The sequence below is a fragment of the Kogia breviceps genome, chromosome 3, assembly GCF_026419965.1.
Source record: "Kogia breviceps isolate mKogBre1 chromosome 3, mKogBre1 haplotype 1, whole genome shotgun sequence".
Lineage (NCBI taxonomy): Eukaryota > Metazoa > Chordata > Mammalia > Artiodactyla > Physeteridae > Kogia > Kogia breviceps.
In genome coordinates this window covers 130,324,702-130,341,534 of record NC_081312.1, presented here as the reverse complement: position 1 = coordinate 130,341,534, position 16,833 = coordinate 130,324,702, and positions in this window count along the sequence as shown.

Sequence of the window (16,833 nt, the reverse complement as noted above, 5' to 3'; positions counted from 1 at the left end):
GCTCAATTTTTACCTTTCAACGCACCTCCACGGTGTTCTCACTACTAGCTGTTCCCAGGTTACGTCCCAGCGGCAGCTAGAGGGCACAGAGTTCTCTAAAACACCTTGAGCATTTATTCTTTGTAGACTCTGTGGCTGATGATCATTCTGACGACGGTGGGTGAACGTTTTTGTCGACTGGATTTGCATGGCTTTATTAATTCCTGATGTTGAGCATTTTTCCATGCCCTTTTATTTATCACAAGAGAAAGAAAGAAAGAGAAGACAAAATGTGCGCAAAATATGCCTCTTGAAATTGTCGTTTTGAAGTGTGCACGTCTTTTGAGTTTTTTTCCTCGATGTACGACCCAAGAATTGTTTTTGAGGGCAGGTGTCATTTATAGGCCTGCAATGATTTTGAATATCAAGTGACCATTAGCACTGGGTTTAAAGCTGCTGTTTTGAGAAACGGCCACAAGGCGGCAGCAGGTCTCCTTTACCAAACCTGGTTACTCGGGCAACAGAGCCTCCGTGGAAGTCGTATTCTCGGTTGTCAATTAGAATGGACTGTGCCAGGAAAAAGCCCCTTAAGTTTGTGTCTCACGACTGACCTGTTCGTTTTTTAATTCAATGTTTATTTTTTCTCACAGCAAGTTTGATTACAATGTTTTGCTTGTTGTAGGTGTGAAAGATGTGGCTCTTTTACACATAAACACGTATCTAGTCTTCTTTGGATCCTTTTCCCATGTAGCTTATGACACAATGTTGAGTACTCTTCTCTTGGTATTCCGTAGGCCTTTGGTGATTTTGTATTTCACCTGTGTTTGTATCTCGCTCTTAAACCCAATTTCCTAATGTACACAATTCTCACACCTGTCCATGGGTGAACCATAAATCTGTTTATTGCATCTGTGATTGCCTTTCTCTGTGGAAATATCTTCAGTGATATCAATTTTCAGGGAACACCTATAAGTGATATCGTAGGCTATGTATCTTTCGCTCTGTGACTTACTGCAAGGTGCGTGATGAACTCTAGCCTCACCGATGGTGCTGTTGATGGCATTGTTTCCTTTTGTTCCTTGGCTAATATTCCATCTGTTCAGGTCCCTGTTCTTCTTTGTCCACTCATCTGTTGATGGACTTTCTGCTTGCTTCCATGTCCTGGCTATTGTAATACTCCTGCAATGCAGATTTGCCTGCCTGTGTCTTTCCACTTCTGTCTTCTTTCTTAGGTTATAGGCCCAGGAGTGGGCCTGCTGGATCATATCGTAACTCAGTGTTTACCTTGTAAAGGCACCTCCATTCTGTTCCCATTAGTGCCTCTTACCAGGTGAAGTCCTGTGGCGAGCATTGCCCTCTGAGGAAGGCGCCACTGAGACCCTCCTAAGCCTCAGGGCCCGACTGTACTCTCCTTGGTATGCATCCTGGACTTTATGGTATGAACATACAAAAGGAGATGGTCTTTGGCCAAATCGCTCCAGGGACCTGCTCAGTTACTGGGAGTCCCTGGTTGTTCCCTAAAGCTAGGAAAAGCAACCCTGGAGGGGAAATTGGTGCCTTTGAGGGAGAAGCCGAGCAGCCAACCAACCAGCTGATGCTGATAAGGTGTGACTAAGCCGAGAAGCCAACCAACCAGCTGATGCCGATAAGGCGTGACGAAGCAAATTCCCTGCTTTAGGGGTATATATACGGCTATGCTTTGTTATTAAACTTGCCTTGCAAGCGTCAGTTGCTTGTGCCCTTCTGATCCCATACCTTGGTGCGTTCAGTTCCCTACCCCCTCTCGTCGGTTGTTGCTACACTTTGAGGACCCGCCGCGGCTGGCGGCAAAGTCCCACTTAACCTAGAGGGTATGCACTTCTCCACAACCCCTTCAGCATGAATTGTTGGTAGTCTTGTTGCTGATGGTTCTTCTGACTGGTGTGAGCCGATACCTCTGTGGTTGGATTTGCATGCGTCTCATAAAGCCTTGAAATTGAGCTTTCAGGGTTGCCCTTTTTTTTCTTCAAACTGTGTGTGTAGCTTACCTCATCACATTCTTTTCTTGAACTATGTGCCGCCTTTTGAAATATTTTGGCCACTACCTCCCTCAAGACATTTTGAGGGCAGGTTTCATTGACAGCCCTCCAGGACTTGTGCACACGAAGTGACCATTAGCACGGGTTTTCAAGCTGCCGTTGCAGGTAACGGCCACAGGGCTGCAGCATTTCTGCGTTTCCCACTCTGGTAACTAGTGAAACAGGTCTTCCTGCCAGTGGTGTTCCTTGGTTATCAATGACGGTGGGATGTGTCTGGAGAAACCCCCCAAAGCTGATGTCTCCTTACTTATATCTGTTTTTAAAATGGAATTTCTACTTTTCACTGGAGTACTCTTCCATTGTGTCCATGGGCCACTGCTCCTTTCTGCATTCCTCTGTGGCTGGGCATTTTCATTGCTTCCAAGTGTTGGCTATGGTAAACATTGCTGGATTGCAGGATTGCCAGCCCGTGTCTTTTTGATTCTCATCCTCTCAGGTGATAGACCCAGCAGTGGCTATGCTTGATTGAACGGTCGCTCAATGTTGACCCTTTCCAGGCAACTCCACTGTGTTTTCCTTAGGGGCTCTTACCACGTCCCACTTAGAACCGAGGGTACGCATTTCTTCACCACCCCGTCAGCATTTCTTGTTTGCAGAAGTTTTGTTGCTGGCCATGCTGAGTCGTGTGACATGATAGGTTTTTGTAACGTGTATTTTCGTGTCTAATAATTCCTAAGGTTCAGCATTTTTCCACGCCTTTTTTTATTCTGTTAAACAAAAACAGAAAAAAAAAACCCCGTGAGTACAATAAACCTCTCGAAATTGTCTTCTTGGAAGGTTGCCCTCTTTGGACTTTTTTGGTCGATTTTCGACCCCAGGATTTTGTTTTGGAGGGCAGGTGTCATTTACAAGCCTGCAATGGGTGTGAATATTGAGTGACCATTAGCACTGACTTTAAAGCTGCTGCTGTGGGAAACGGCCACAAGGCGTCAGCATTGCTACATTCCCACATCTGGTTACTAGGGCAGCAGAGCGTTCTGGAAGTCCTGTTCCCAGGTTGTCAATTAGAATGGAATGTGCCAGGAAAAAACCCCAGAAGTGTATGTCACATTACTTCTTGTTCGCTCTTTTAATTTGTTTAAATCGGGGTAATGATTAGAATACTGTTGGTCCTATATGTACAGAATCTGGTTCATTTGTACGTTTTATATATATATATATATATATATATATATATATATATATATATATATATTCTTGTACAGATCCTCTTCCCATGTAAATTATTGCAGAGTGTTCTGGTGACCTCCCTTGCTATATGGTCGGTCTGTTTGATATATATATTTAATACGTATTTGTACACATATGGTGACACTAATCTTAATTTATCCATTCCCCCCACCTTTCATTTTACATAAGCTTAGTTTGCTTTCTAAGTCTGTGAGTGTCTTTCTTTGTGGAAATATGTTCATTTGTGTCAGCTGTTAGATAACGCCTATAGGTGATGTCATACGGTATGCCTTTTGCTTTCCGACCTAACTCATGTTCTGTGATGATCTCTAGGCTCATCTCGGGTGCCTCAAAGAGCAGTGTTTCCTTGTTTTCCATGGCTAATAGTCCACTGTGTCCACGGACCAGCTCTTGTTATCCATTCATCTGTTGATGGACATTTGGGTTGCTTCGGTGTCTTGGCTACTGTGAAAACTCGTGGAGTGCAGCTCTTGCAGCCTGTCTTCTCAGGTGAGAGGCTCAGCTGTGGGTGTTCTGGATGGAAGGGTGGCTCAATTTTTAATTGAAAACGCAGCTCCTTTCTGTTCTCATTATTGGCTGTTACAACTAGACATGTCCTCCACAGACAGAGGGAACAGAGTTCTCTAAAACCCCTTCAGCATTTATTGTTTGTAGTCTTTTGGCTGACGGTAGTTAACTTGGGTGAGCTGAAAGCTTTTTGTAGGTTAGAGGAGTCTGATGATTCCTGATGTTGAGCTTTTCTCCATTTTCCTTTTTTTGATAAAGAGTGAGTAAAACTTACCTCTATCATACTATCTCTTTGACACATTTGCCTGCTTTGAATTTTTTTGGCCACGGCCGAGCTCAGGACATTTTTTTTTTTTGAGGGCAGGTGTCTTTTAGAGGCCTGAGTCCTTATGAATGTTAAGTGAACCATAGCTATGCTTTTGAAGCCGCTCTTGCGGGAAACGGCCACAAGGCGGCAGCATTTCTCCATTTCCAACTCTGGGTTTTCCTGCAACAGAGGCTTCCTGGAAATTGTGTTAGTAGGCTGCAAATGAGAGTGCAGTGTGTCAGGGCAAACACCCAAGAGCTTATATCTCCTTACTTCTTGTGTGTTTTTTAAAATTTAATTGTTATCTAGTATCACAGCCAATTGGATAAAAATGTGGTGTGTGTTCTAGGTGTACTGCATCTGGTTCATCATATGTATGTATCAATCTATTCATCTTTGGATCCTTTCCCGTGTAGGTTATTACAGAGTGTTGAGTCGACCTCTCCTGGTATTCCTTAGGTATTTTGTGATTATATATTTCATATGTATCAGTACATGTCTGTAAACCCCCATATCCAAATTCATACATTCCTTACACCTTTCCACTTGGTTAAGCATAGTTGGTTTTCTGCATCTATGCACGGCCTTCTCTTGGAAATGACTTCATGCGTATCAATGTTGAAGTAACAGCTATAAGTGATGTCATAGGATATTTCTATTTCGGTTTCTTTCGTACTTCCTTTTGGGTGGGTATCTCTAGATCCTTCTACGGTGGTGCCAGCGGCACTGTTGCATGCTCTTCCGTGGCTCATGTTCCATTGTGCACATGGGCCCCCTTCTTCTTGGTGCATTGTTCTGTTGATGGACATTTGGGTTTCTTCCAAGTCTTGGCGATGGTACATGTTGCTGCAGTGCAGGACGGCCAGCCTGTGTCTTTTTGATTTTGGTCTACTCGGGAGATAGGCCCATCAGTTAGCTCAATTTTTACCTTTCAACGCACCTCCACGGTGTTCTCACTACTAGCTGTTCCCAGGTTACGTCCCAGCGGCAGCTAGAGGGCACAGAGTTCTCTAAAACACCTTGAGCATTTATTCTTTGTAGACTCTGTGGCTGATGATCATTCTGACGACGGTGGGTGAACGTTTTTGTCGACTGGATTTGCATGGCTTTATTAATTCCTGATGTTGAGCATTTTTCCATGCCCTTTTATTTATCACAAGAGAAAGAAAGAAAGAGAAGACAAAATGTGCGCAAAATATGCCTCTTGAAATTGTCGTTTTGAAGTGTGCACGTCTTTTGAGTTTTTTTCCTCGATGTACGACCCAAGAATTGTTTTTGAGGGCAGGTGTCATTTATAGGCCTGCAATGATTTTGAATATCAAGTGACCATTAGCACTGGGTTTAAAGCTGCTGTTTTGAGAAACGGCCACAAGGCGGCAGCAGGTCTCCTTTACCAAACCTGGTTACTCGGGCAACAGAGCCTCCGTGGAAGTCGTATTCTCGGTTGTCAATTAGAATGGACTGTGCCAGGAAAAAGCCCCTTAAGTTTGTGTCTCACGACTGACCTGTTCGTTTTTTAATTCAATGTTTATTTTTTCTCACAGCAAGTTTGATTACAATGTTTTGCTTGTTGTAGGTGTGAAAGATGTGGCTCTTTTACACATAAACACGTATCTAGTCTTCTTTGGATCCTTTTCCCATGTAGCTTATGACACAATGTTGAGTACTCTTCTCTTGGTATTCCGTAGGCCTTTGGTGATTTTGTATTTCACCTGTGTTTGTATCTCGCTCTTAAACCCAATTTCCTAATGTACACAATTCTCACACCTGTCCATGGGTGAACCATAAATCTGTTTATTGCATCTGTGATTGCCTTTCTCTGTGGAAATATCTTCAGTGATATCAATTTTCAGGGAACACCTATAAGTGATATCGTAGGCTATGTATCTTTCGCTCTGTGACTTACTGCAAGGTGCGTGATGAACTCTAGCCTCACCGATGGTGCTGTTGATGGCATTGTTTCCTTTTGTTCCTTGGCTAATATTCCATCTGTTCAGGTCCCTGTTCTTCTTTGTCCACTCATCTGTTGATGGACTTTCTGCTTGCTTCCATGTCCTGGCTATTGTAATACTCCTGCAATGCAGATTTGCCTGCCTGTGTCTTTCCACTTCTGTCTTCTTTCTTAGGTTATAGGCCCAGGAGTGGGCCTGCTGGATCATATCGTAACTCAGTGTTTACCTTGTAAAGGCACCTCCATTCTGTTCCCATTAGTGCCTCTTACCAGGTGAAGTCCTGTGGCGAGCATTGCCCTCTGAGAAAGGCGCCACTGAGACCCTCCTAAGCCTCAGGGCCCGACTGTACTCTCCTTGGTATGCATCCTGGACTTTATGGTATGAACATACAAAAGGAGATGGTCTTTGGCCAAATCGCTCCAGGGACCTGCTCAGTTACTGGGAGTCCCTGGTTGTTCCCTAAAGCTAGGAAAAGCAACCCTGGAGGGGAAATTGGTGCCTTTGAGGGAGAAGCCGAGCAGCCAACCAACCAGCTGATGCTGATAAGGTGTGACTAAGCCGAGAAGCCAACCAACCAGCTGATGCCGATAAGGCGTGACGAAGCAAATTCCCTGCTTTAGGGGTATATATACGGCTATGCTTTGTTATTAAACTTGCCTTGCAAGCGTCAGTTGCTTGTGCCCTTCTGATCCCATACCTTGGTGCGTTCAGTTCCCTACCCCCTCTCGTCGGTTGTTGCTACACTTTGAGGACCCGCCGCGGCTGGCGGCAAAGTCCCACTTAACCTAGAGGGTATGCACTTCTCCACAACCCCTTCAGCATGAATTGTTGGTAGTCTTGTTGCTGATGGTTCTTCTGACTGGTGTGAGCCGATACCTCTGTGGTTGGATTTGCATGCGTCTCATAAAGCCTTGAAATTGAGCTTTCAGGGATGCCCTTTTTTTCTTCAAACTGTGTGTGTAGCTTACCTCATCACATTCTTTTCTTGAACTATGTGCCGCCTTTTGAAATATTTTGGCCACTACCTCCCTCAAGACATTTTGAGGGCAGGTTTCATTGACAGCCCTCCAGGACTTGTGCACACGAAGTGACCATTAGCACGGGTTTTCAAGCTGCCGTTGCAGGTAACGGCCACAGGGCTGCAGCATTTCTGCGTTTCCCACTCTGGTAACTAGTGAAACAGGCCTTCCTGCCAGTGGTGTTCCTTGGTTATCAATGACGGTGGGATGTGTCTGGAGAAACCCCCCAAAGCTGATATCTCCTTACTTATATCTGTTTTTAAAATGGAATTTCTACTTTTCACTGGAGTACTCTTCCATTGTGTCCATGGGCCACTGCTCCTTTCTGCATTCCTCTGTGGCTGGGCATTTTCATTGCTTCCAAGTGTTGGCTATGGTAAACATTGCTGGATTGCAGGATTGCCAGCCCGTGTCTTTTTGATTCTCATCCTCTCAGGTGATAGACCCAGCAGTGGCTATGCTTGATTGAACGGTCGCTCAATGTTGACCCTTTCCAGGCAACTCCACTGTGTTTTCCTTAGGGGCTCTTACCACGTCCCACTTAGAACCGAGGGTACGCATTTCTTCACCACCCCGTCAGCATTTCTTGTTTGCAGAAGTTTTGTTGCTGGCCATGCTGAGTCGTGTGACATGATAGGTTTTTGTAACGTGTATTTTCGTGTCTAATAATTCCTAAGGTTCAGCATTTTTCCACGCCTTTTTTTATTCTGTTAAACAAAAACAGAAAAAAAAACCCCGTGAGTACAATAAAACTCTCGAAATTGTCTTCTTGGAAGGTTGCCCTCTTTGGACTTTTTTGGTCGATTTTCGACCCCAGGATTTTGTTTTGGAGGGCAGGTGTCATTTACAAGCCTGCAATGGGTGTGAATATTGAGTGACCATTAGCACTGACTTTAAAGCTGCTGCTGTGGGAAACGGCCACAAGGCGTCAGCATTGCTACATTCCCACATCTGGTTACTAGGGCAGCAGAGCCTTCTGGAAGTCCTGTTCCCAGGTTGTCAATTAGAATGGAATGTGCCAGGAAAAAACCCCAGAAGTGTATGTCACATTACTTCTTGTTCGCTCTTTTAATTTGTTTAAATCGGGGTAATGATTAGAATACTGTTGGTCCTATATGTACAGAATCTGGTTCATTTGTACGTTTTATATATATATATATATATATATATATATATATATATACCTGTACAGATCCTCTTCCCATGTAAATTATTGCAGAGTGTTCTGGTGACCTCCCTTGCTATATGGTCGGTCTGTTTGATATATATATTTAATACGTATTTGTACACATATGGTGACACTAATCTTAATTTATCCATTCCCCCCACCTTTCATTTTACATAAGCTTAGTTTGCTTTCTAAGTCTGTGAGTGTCTTTCTTTGTGGAAATATGTTCATTTGTGTCAGCTGTTAGATAACGCCTATAGGTGATGTCATACGGTATGCCTTTTGCTTTCCGACTTAACTCATGTTCTGTGATGATCTCTAGGCTCATCTCGGGTGCCTCAAAGAGCAGTGTTTCCTTGTTTTCCATGGCTAATAGTCCACTGTGTCCACGGACCAGCTCTTCTTATCCATTCATCTGTTGATGGACATTTGGGTTGCTTCGGTGTCTTGGCTACTGTGAAAACTCGTGGAGTGCAGCTCTTGCAGCCTGTCTTCTCAGGTGAGAGGCTCAGCTGTGGGTGTTCTGGATGGAAGGGTGGCTCAATTTTTAATTGAAAACGCAGCTCCTTTCTGTTCTCATTATTGGCTGTTACAACTAGACATGTCCTCCACAGACAGAGGGAACAGAGTTCTCTAAAACCCCTTCAGCATTTATTGTTTGTAGTCTTTTGGCTGACGGTAGTTAACTTGGGTGAGCTGAAAGCTTTTTGTAGGTTAGAGGAGTCTGATGATTCCTGATGTTGAGCTTTTCTCCATTTTCCTTTTTTTGATAAAGAGTGAGTAAAACTTACCTCTATCATACTATCTCTTTGACACATTTGCCTGCTTTGAATTTTTTTGGCCACGGCCGAGCTCAGGACATTTTTTTTTTTTTGAGGGCAGGTGTCTTTTAGAGGCCTGAGTCCTTATGAATGTTAAGTGACCCATAGCTATGCGTTTGAAGCCGCTCTTGCGGGAAACGGCCACAAGGCGGCAGCATTTCTCCATTTCCAACTCTGGGTTTTCCTGCAACAGAGGCTTCCTGGAAATTGTGTTAGTAGGCTGCAAATGAGAGTGCAGTGTGTCAGGGCAAACCCCCAAGAGCTTATATCTCCTTACTTCATGTGTGTTTTTTAAAATTTAATTGTTATCTAGTATCACAGCCAATTGGATAAAAATGTGGTGTGTGTTCTAGGTGTACTGCATCTGGTTCATCATATGTATGTATCAATCTATTCATCTTTGGATCCGTTCCCGTGTAGGTTATTACAGAGTGTTGAGTCGACCTCTCCTGGTATTCCTTAGGTATTTTGTGATTATATATTTCATATGTATCAGTACATGTCTGTAAACCCCCATATCCAAATTCATACATTCCTTACACCTTTCCACTTGGTTAAGCATAGTTGGTTTTCTGCATCTATGCACGGCCTTCTCTTGGAAATGACTTCATGGGTATCAATGTTGAAGTAACAGCTATAAGTGATGTCATAGGATATTTCTATTTCGGTTTCTTTCGTACTTCCTTTTGGGTGGGTATCTCTAGATCCTTCTACGGTGGTGCCAGCGGCACTGTTGCATGCTCTTCCGTGGCTCATGTTCCATTGTGCACATGGGCCCCCTTCTTCTTGGTGCATTGTTCTGTTGATGGACATTTGGGTTTCTTCCAAGTCTTGGCGATGGTACATGTTGCTGCAGTGCAGGATGGCCAGCCTGTGTCTTTTTGATTTTGGTCTACTCGGGAGATAGGCCCATCAGTGGGCCTACCCGATTACAGGTTAGCTCAATTTTTACCTTTCAGTGCACCTCCACGGTGTTCTCACTACTAGCTGTTCCCAGGTTACGTCCCAGCGGCCGCTAGAGGGCACAGAGTTCTCTAAAACACCTTGAGCATTTATTCTTTGTAGACTCTGTGGCTGATGATCATTCTGACGACGGTGGGTGAACGTTTCTGTCGACTGGATTTGCATGGCTTTATTAATTCCTGATGTTGAGCATTTTTCCATGCCCTTTTATTTATCACAAGAGAAAGAAAGAAAGAGAAGACAAAATGTGTGCAAAATATGCCTCTTGAAATTGTCGTTTTGAAGTGTGCACATCTTTTGAGTTTTTTTCCTCGATTGACGACCCAAGAATCGTTTTTGAGGGCAGGTGTCATTTATAGGCCTGCAATGATTTTGAATATCAAGTGACCATTAGCACTGGGTTTAAAGCTGCTGTTTTGAGAAACGGCCACAAGGCGGCAGCAGGTCTCCTTTACCAAACCTGGTTACTCGGGCAACAGAGCCTCCGTGGAAGTCGTATTCTCGGTTGTCAATTAGAATGGACTGTGCCAGGAAAAAGCCCCTTATGATTGTGCCTCACGACTGACTTGTTCGTTTTTTAATTCAATGTTTATTGTTTCTCACAGCAAGTTTGATTACAATGTTTTGCTTGTTGTAGGTGTGAAAGATGTGGCTCTTTTACACATAAACACGTATCTAGTCTTCTTTGGATCCTTTTCCCATGTAGCTTATGACACAATGTTGAGTACTCTTCTCTTGGTATTCCGTAGGCCTTTGGTGATTTTGTATTTCACGTGTGTTTGTATCTCTCTCTTAAACCCAATTTCCTAATGTACACAATTCTCACACCTGTCCATGGGTGAACCATAAATCTGTTTATTGCATCTGTGATTGCCTTTCTCTGTGGAAATATCTTCAGTGATATCAATTTTTAGGGAACACCTATAAGTGATATCGTAGGCTATGTATCTTTCGCTCTGTGACTTACTGCAAGGTGCGTGATGAACTCTAGCCTCACCGATGGTGCTGTTGATGGCATTGTTTCCTTTTGTTCCTTGGCTAATATTCCATCTGCTCAGGTCCCTGTTCTTCTTTGTCCACTCATCTGTTGATGGACTTTCTGCTTGCTTCCATGTCCTGGCTATTGTAATACTCCTGCAATGCAGATTTGCCTGCCTGTGTCTTTCCACTTCTGTCTTCGTTCTTAGGTTATAGGCCCAGGAGTGGGCCTGCTGGATCATATCGTAACTCAGTGTTTACCTTGTAAAGGCACCTCCATTCTGTTCCCATTAGTGCCTCTTACCAGGTGAAGTCCTCTGGCGAGCATTGCCCTCTGAGGAAGGCGCCACTGAGACCCTCCTAAGCCTCAGGGCCCGACTGTACTCTCCTTGGTATGCATCCTGGACTTTATGGTATGAACATACAAAAGGAGATGGTCTTTGGCCAAATCGCTCCAGGGACCTGCTCAGTTACTGGGAGTCCCTGGTTGTTCCCTAAAGCTAGGAAAAGCAACCCTGGAGGGGAAATTGGTGCCTTTGAGGGAGAAGCCGAGCAGCCAACCAACCAGCTGATGCTGATAAGGTGTGACTAAGCCGAGAAGCCAACCAACCAGCTGATGCCGATAAGGCGTGACGAAGCAAATTCCCTGCTTTAGGGGTATATATACGGCTATGCTTTGTTATTAAACTTGCCTTGCAAGCGTCAGTTGCTTGTGCCCTTCTGATCCCATACCTTGGTGCGTTCAGTTCCCTACCCCCTCTCGTCGGTTGTTGCTACACTTTGAGGACCCGCCGCGGCTGGCGGCAAAGTCCCACTTAACCTAGAGGGTATGCACTTCTCCACAACCCCTTCAGCATGAATTGTTGGTAGTCTTGTTGCTGATGGTTCTTCTGACTGGTGTGAGCCGATACCTCTGTGGTTGGATTTGCATGCGTCTCATAAAGCCTTGAAATTGAGCTTTCAGGGATGCCCTTTTTTTCTTCAAACTGTGTGTGTAGCTTACCTCATCACATTCTTTTCTTGAACTATGTGCCGCCTTTTGAAATATTTTGGCCACTACCTCCCTCAAGACATTTTGAGGGCAGGTTTCATTGACAGCCCTCCAGGACTTGTGCACACGAAGTGACCATTAGCACGGGTTTTCAAGCTGCCGTTGCAGGTAACGGCCACAGGGCTGCAGCATTTCTGCGTTTCCCACTCTGGTAACTAGTGAAACAGGCCTTCCTGCCAGTGGTGTTCCTTGGTTATCAATGACGGTGGGATGTGTCTGGAGAAACCCCCCAAAGCTGATGTCTCCTTACTTATATCTGTTTTTAAAATGGAATTTCTACTTTTCACAGGAGTACTCTTCCATTGTGTCCATGGGCCACTGCTCCTTTCTGCATTCCTCTGTGGCTGGGCATTTTCATTGCTTCCAAGTGTTGGCTATGGTAAACATTGCTGGATTGCAGGATTGCCAGCCCGTGTCTTTTTGATTCTCATCCTCTCAGGTGATAGACCCAGCAGTGGCTATGCTTGATTGAACGGTCGCTCAATGTTGACCCTTTCCAGGCAACTCCACTGTGTTTTCCTTAGGGGCTCTTACCACGTCCCACTTAGAACCGAGGGTACGCATTTCTTCACCACCCCGTCAGCATTTCTTGTTTGCAGAAGTTTTGCTGCTGGCCATGCTGAGTCGTGTGACATGATAGGTTTTTTTAACGTGTAGTTTCGTGTCTAATAATTCCTAAGGTTCAGCATTTTTCCACGCCTTTTTTTATTCTGTTAAACAAAAACAGAAAAAAAAACCCCGTGGGTACAATAAACCTCTCGAAATTGTCTTCTTGGAAGGTTGCCCTCTTTCGACTTTTTTGGTCGATTTTCGACCCCAGGATTTTGTTTTGGAGGGCAGGTGTCATTTACAAGCCTGCAATGGGTGTGAATATTGAGTGACCATTAGCACTGACTTTAAAGCTGCTGCTGTGGGAAACGGCCACAAGGCGTCAGCATTGCTACATTCCCACATCTGGTTACTAGGGCAGCAGAGCCTTCTGGAAGTCCTGTTCCCAGGTTGTCAATTAGAATGGAATGTGCCAGGAAAAAACCCCAGAAGTGTATGTCACATTACTTCTTGTTCGCTCTTTTAATTTGTTTAAATCGGGGTAATGATTAGAATACTGTTGGTCCTATATGTACAGAATCTGGTTCATTTGTACGTTTTATATATATATATATATATATATATATATATATATATATATTCTTGTACAGATCCTCTTCCCATGTAAATTATTGCAGAGTGTTCTGGTGACCTCCCTTGCTATATGGTCGGTCTGTTTGATATATATATTTAATACGTATTTGTACACATATGGTGACACTAATCTTAATTTATCCATTCCCCCCACCTTTCATTTTACATAAGCTTAGTTTGCTTTCTAAGTCTGTGAGTGTCTTTCTTTGTGGAAATATGTTCATTTGTGTCAGCTGTTAGATAACGCCTATAGGTGATGTCATACGGTATGCCTTTTGCTTTCCGACTTAACTCATGTTCTGTGATGATCTCTAGGCTCATCTCGGGTGCCTCAAAGAGCAGTGTTTCCTTGTTTTCCATGGCTAATAGTCCACTGTGTCCACGGACCAGCTCTTCTTATCCATTCATCTGTTGATGGACATTTGGGTTGCTTCGGTGTCTTGGCTACTGTGAAAACTCGTGGAGTGCAGCTCTTGCAGCCTGTCTTCTCAGGTGAGAGGCTCAGCTGTGGGTGTTCTGGATGGAAGGGTGGCTCAATTTTTAATTGAAAACGCAGCTCCTTTCTGTTCTCATTATTGGCTGTTACAACTAGACATGTCCTCCACAGACAGAGGGAACAGAGTTCTCTAAAACCCCTTCAGCATTTATTGTTTGTAGTCTTTTGGCTGACGGTAGTTAACTTGGGTGAGCTGAAAGCTTTTTGTAGGTTAGAGGAGTCTGATGATTCCTGATGTTGAGCTTTTCTCCATTTTCCTTTTTTTGATAAAGAGTGAGTAAAACTTACCTCTATCATACTATCTCTTTGACACATTTGCCTGCTTTGAATTTTTTTGGCCACGGCCGAGCTCAGGACATTTTTTTTTTTTTGAGGGCAGGTGTCTTTTAGAGGCCTGAGTCCTTATGAATGTTAAGTGACCCATAGCTATGCGTTTGAAGCCGCTCTTGCGGGAAACGGCCACAAGGCGGCAGCATTTCTCCATTTCCAACTCTGGGTTTTCCTGCAACAGAGGCTTCCTGGAAATTGTGTTAGTAGGCTGCAAATGAGAGTGCAGTGTGTCAGGGCAAACCCCCAAGAGCTTATATCTCCTTACTTCATGTGTGTTTTTTAAAATTTAATTGTTATCTAGTATCACAGCCAATTGGATAAAAATGTGGTGTGTGTTCTAGGTGTACTGCATCTGGTTCATCATATGTATGTATCAATCTATTCATCTTTGGATCCGTTCCCGTGTAGGTTATTACAGAGTGTTGAGTCGACCTCTCCTGGTATTCCTTAGGTATTTTGTGATTATATATTTCATATGTATCAGTACATGTCTGTAAACCCCCATATCCAAATTCATACATTCCTTACACCTTTCCACTTGGTTAAGCATAGTTGGTTTTCTGCATCTATGCACGGCCTTCTCTTGGAAATGACTTCATGGGTATCAATGTTGAAGTAACAGCTATAAGTGATGTCATAGGATATTTCTATTTCGGTTTCTTTCGTACTTCCTTTTGGGTGGGTATCTCTAGATCCTTCTACGGTGGTGCCAGCGGCACTGTTGCATGCTCTTCCGTGGCTCATGTTCCATTGTGCACATGGGCCCCCTTCTTCTTGGTGCATTGTTCTGTTGATGGACATTTGGGTTTCTTCCAAGTCTTGGCGATGGTACATGTTGCTGCAGTGCAGGATGGCCAGCCTGTGTCTTTTTGATTTTGGTCTACTCGGGAGATAGGCCCATCAGTGGGCCTACCCGATTACAGGTTAGCTCAATTTTTACCTTTCAGTGCACCTCCACGGTGTTCTCACTACTAGCTGTTCCCAGGTTACGTCCCAGCGGCCGCTAGAGGGCACAGAGTTCTCTAAAACACCTTGAGCATTTATTCTTTGTAGACTCTGTGGCTGATGATCATTCTGACGACGGTGGGTGAACGTTTCTGTCGACTGGATTTGCATGGCTTTATTAATTCCTGATGTTGAGCATTTTTCCATGCCCTTTTATTTATCACAAGAGAAAGAAAGAAAGAGAAGACAAAATGTGTGCAAAATATGCCTCTTGAAATTGTCGTTTTGAAGTGTGCACATCTTTTGAGTTTTTTTCCTCGATTGACGACCCAAGAATCGTTTTTGAGGGCAGGTGTCATTTATAGGCCTGCAATGATTTTGAATATCAAGTGACCATTAGCACTGGGTTTAAAGCTGCTGTTTTGAGAAACGGCCACAAGGCGGCAGCAGGTCTCCTTTACCAAACCTGGTTACTCGGGCAACAGAGCCTCCGTGGAAGTCGTATTCTCGGTTGTCAATTAGAATGGACTGTGCCAGGAAAAAGCCCCTTATGATTGTGCCTCACGACTGACTTGTTCGTTTTTTAATTCAATGTTTATTGTTTCTCACAGCAAGTTTGATTACAATGTTTTGCTTGTTGTAGGTGTGAAAGATGTGGCTCTTTTACACATAAACACGTATCTAGTCTTCTTTGGATCCTTTTCCCATGTAGCTTATGACACAATGTTGAGTACTCTTCTCTTGGTATTCCGTAGGCCTTTGGTGATTTTGTATTTCACGTGTGTTTGTATCTCTCTCTTAAACCCAATTTCCTAATGTACACAATTCTCACACCTGTCCATGGGTGAACCATAAATCTGTTTATTGCATCTGTGATTGCCTTTCTCTGTGGAAATATCTTCAGTGATATCAATTTTCAGGGAACACCTATAAGTGATATCGTAGGCTATGTATCTTTCGCTCTGTGACTTACTGCAAGGTGCGTGATGAACTCTAGCCTCACCGATGGTGCTGTTGATGGCATTGTTTCCTTTTGTTCCTTGGCTAATATTCCATCTGCTCAGGTCCCTGTTCTTCTTTGTCCACTCATCTGTTGATGGACTTTCTGCTTGCTTCCATGTCCTGGCTATTGTAATACTCCTGCAATGCAGATTTGCCTGCCTGTGTCTTTCCACTTCTGTCTTCGTTCTTAGGTTATAGGCCCAGGAGTGGGCCTGCTGGATCATATCGTAACTCAGTGTTTACCTTGTAAAGGCACCTCCATTCTGTTCCCATTAGTGCCTCTTACCAGGTGAAGTCCTCTGGCGAGCATTGCCCTCTGAGGAAGGCGCCACTGAGACCCTCCTAAGCCTCAGGGCCCGACTGTACTCTCCTTGGTATGCATCCTGGACTTTATGGTATGAACATACAAAAGGAGATGGTCTTTGGCCAAATCGCTCCAGGGACCTGCTCAGTTACTGGGAGTCCCTGGTTGTTCCCTAAAGCTAGGAAAAGCAACCCTGGAGGGGAAATTGGTGCCTTTGAGGGAGAAGCCGAGCAGCCAACCAACCAGCTGATGCTGATAAGGTGTGACTAAGCCGAGAAGCCAACCAACCAGCTGATGCCGATAAGGCGTGACGAAGCAAATTCCCTGCTTTAGGGGTATATATACGGCTATGCTTTGTTATTAAACTTGCCTTGCAAGCGTCAGTTGCTTGTGCCCTTCTGATCCCATACCTTGGTGCGTTCAGTTCCCTACCCCCTCTCGTCGGTTGTTGCTACACTTTGAGGACCCGCCGCGGCTGGCGGCAAAGTCCCACTTAACCTAGAGGGTATGCACTTCTCCACAACCCCTTCAGCATGAATTGTTGGTAGTCTTGTTGCTGA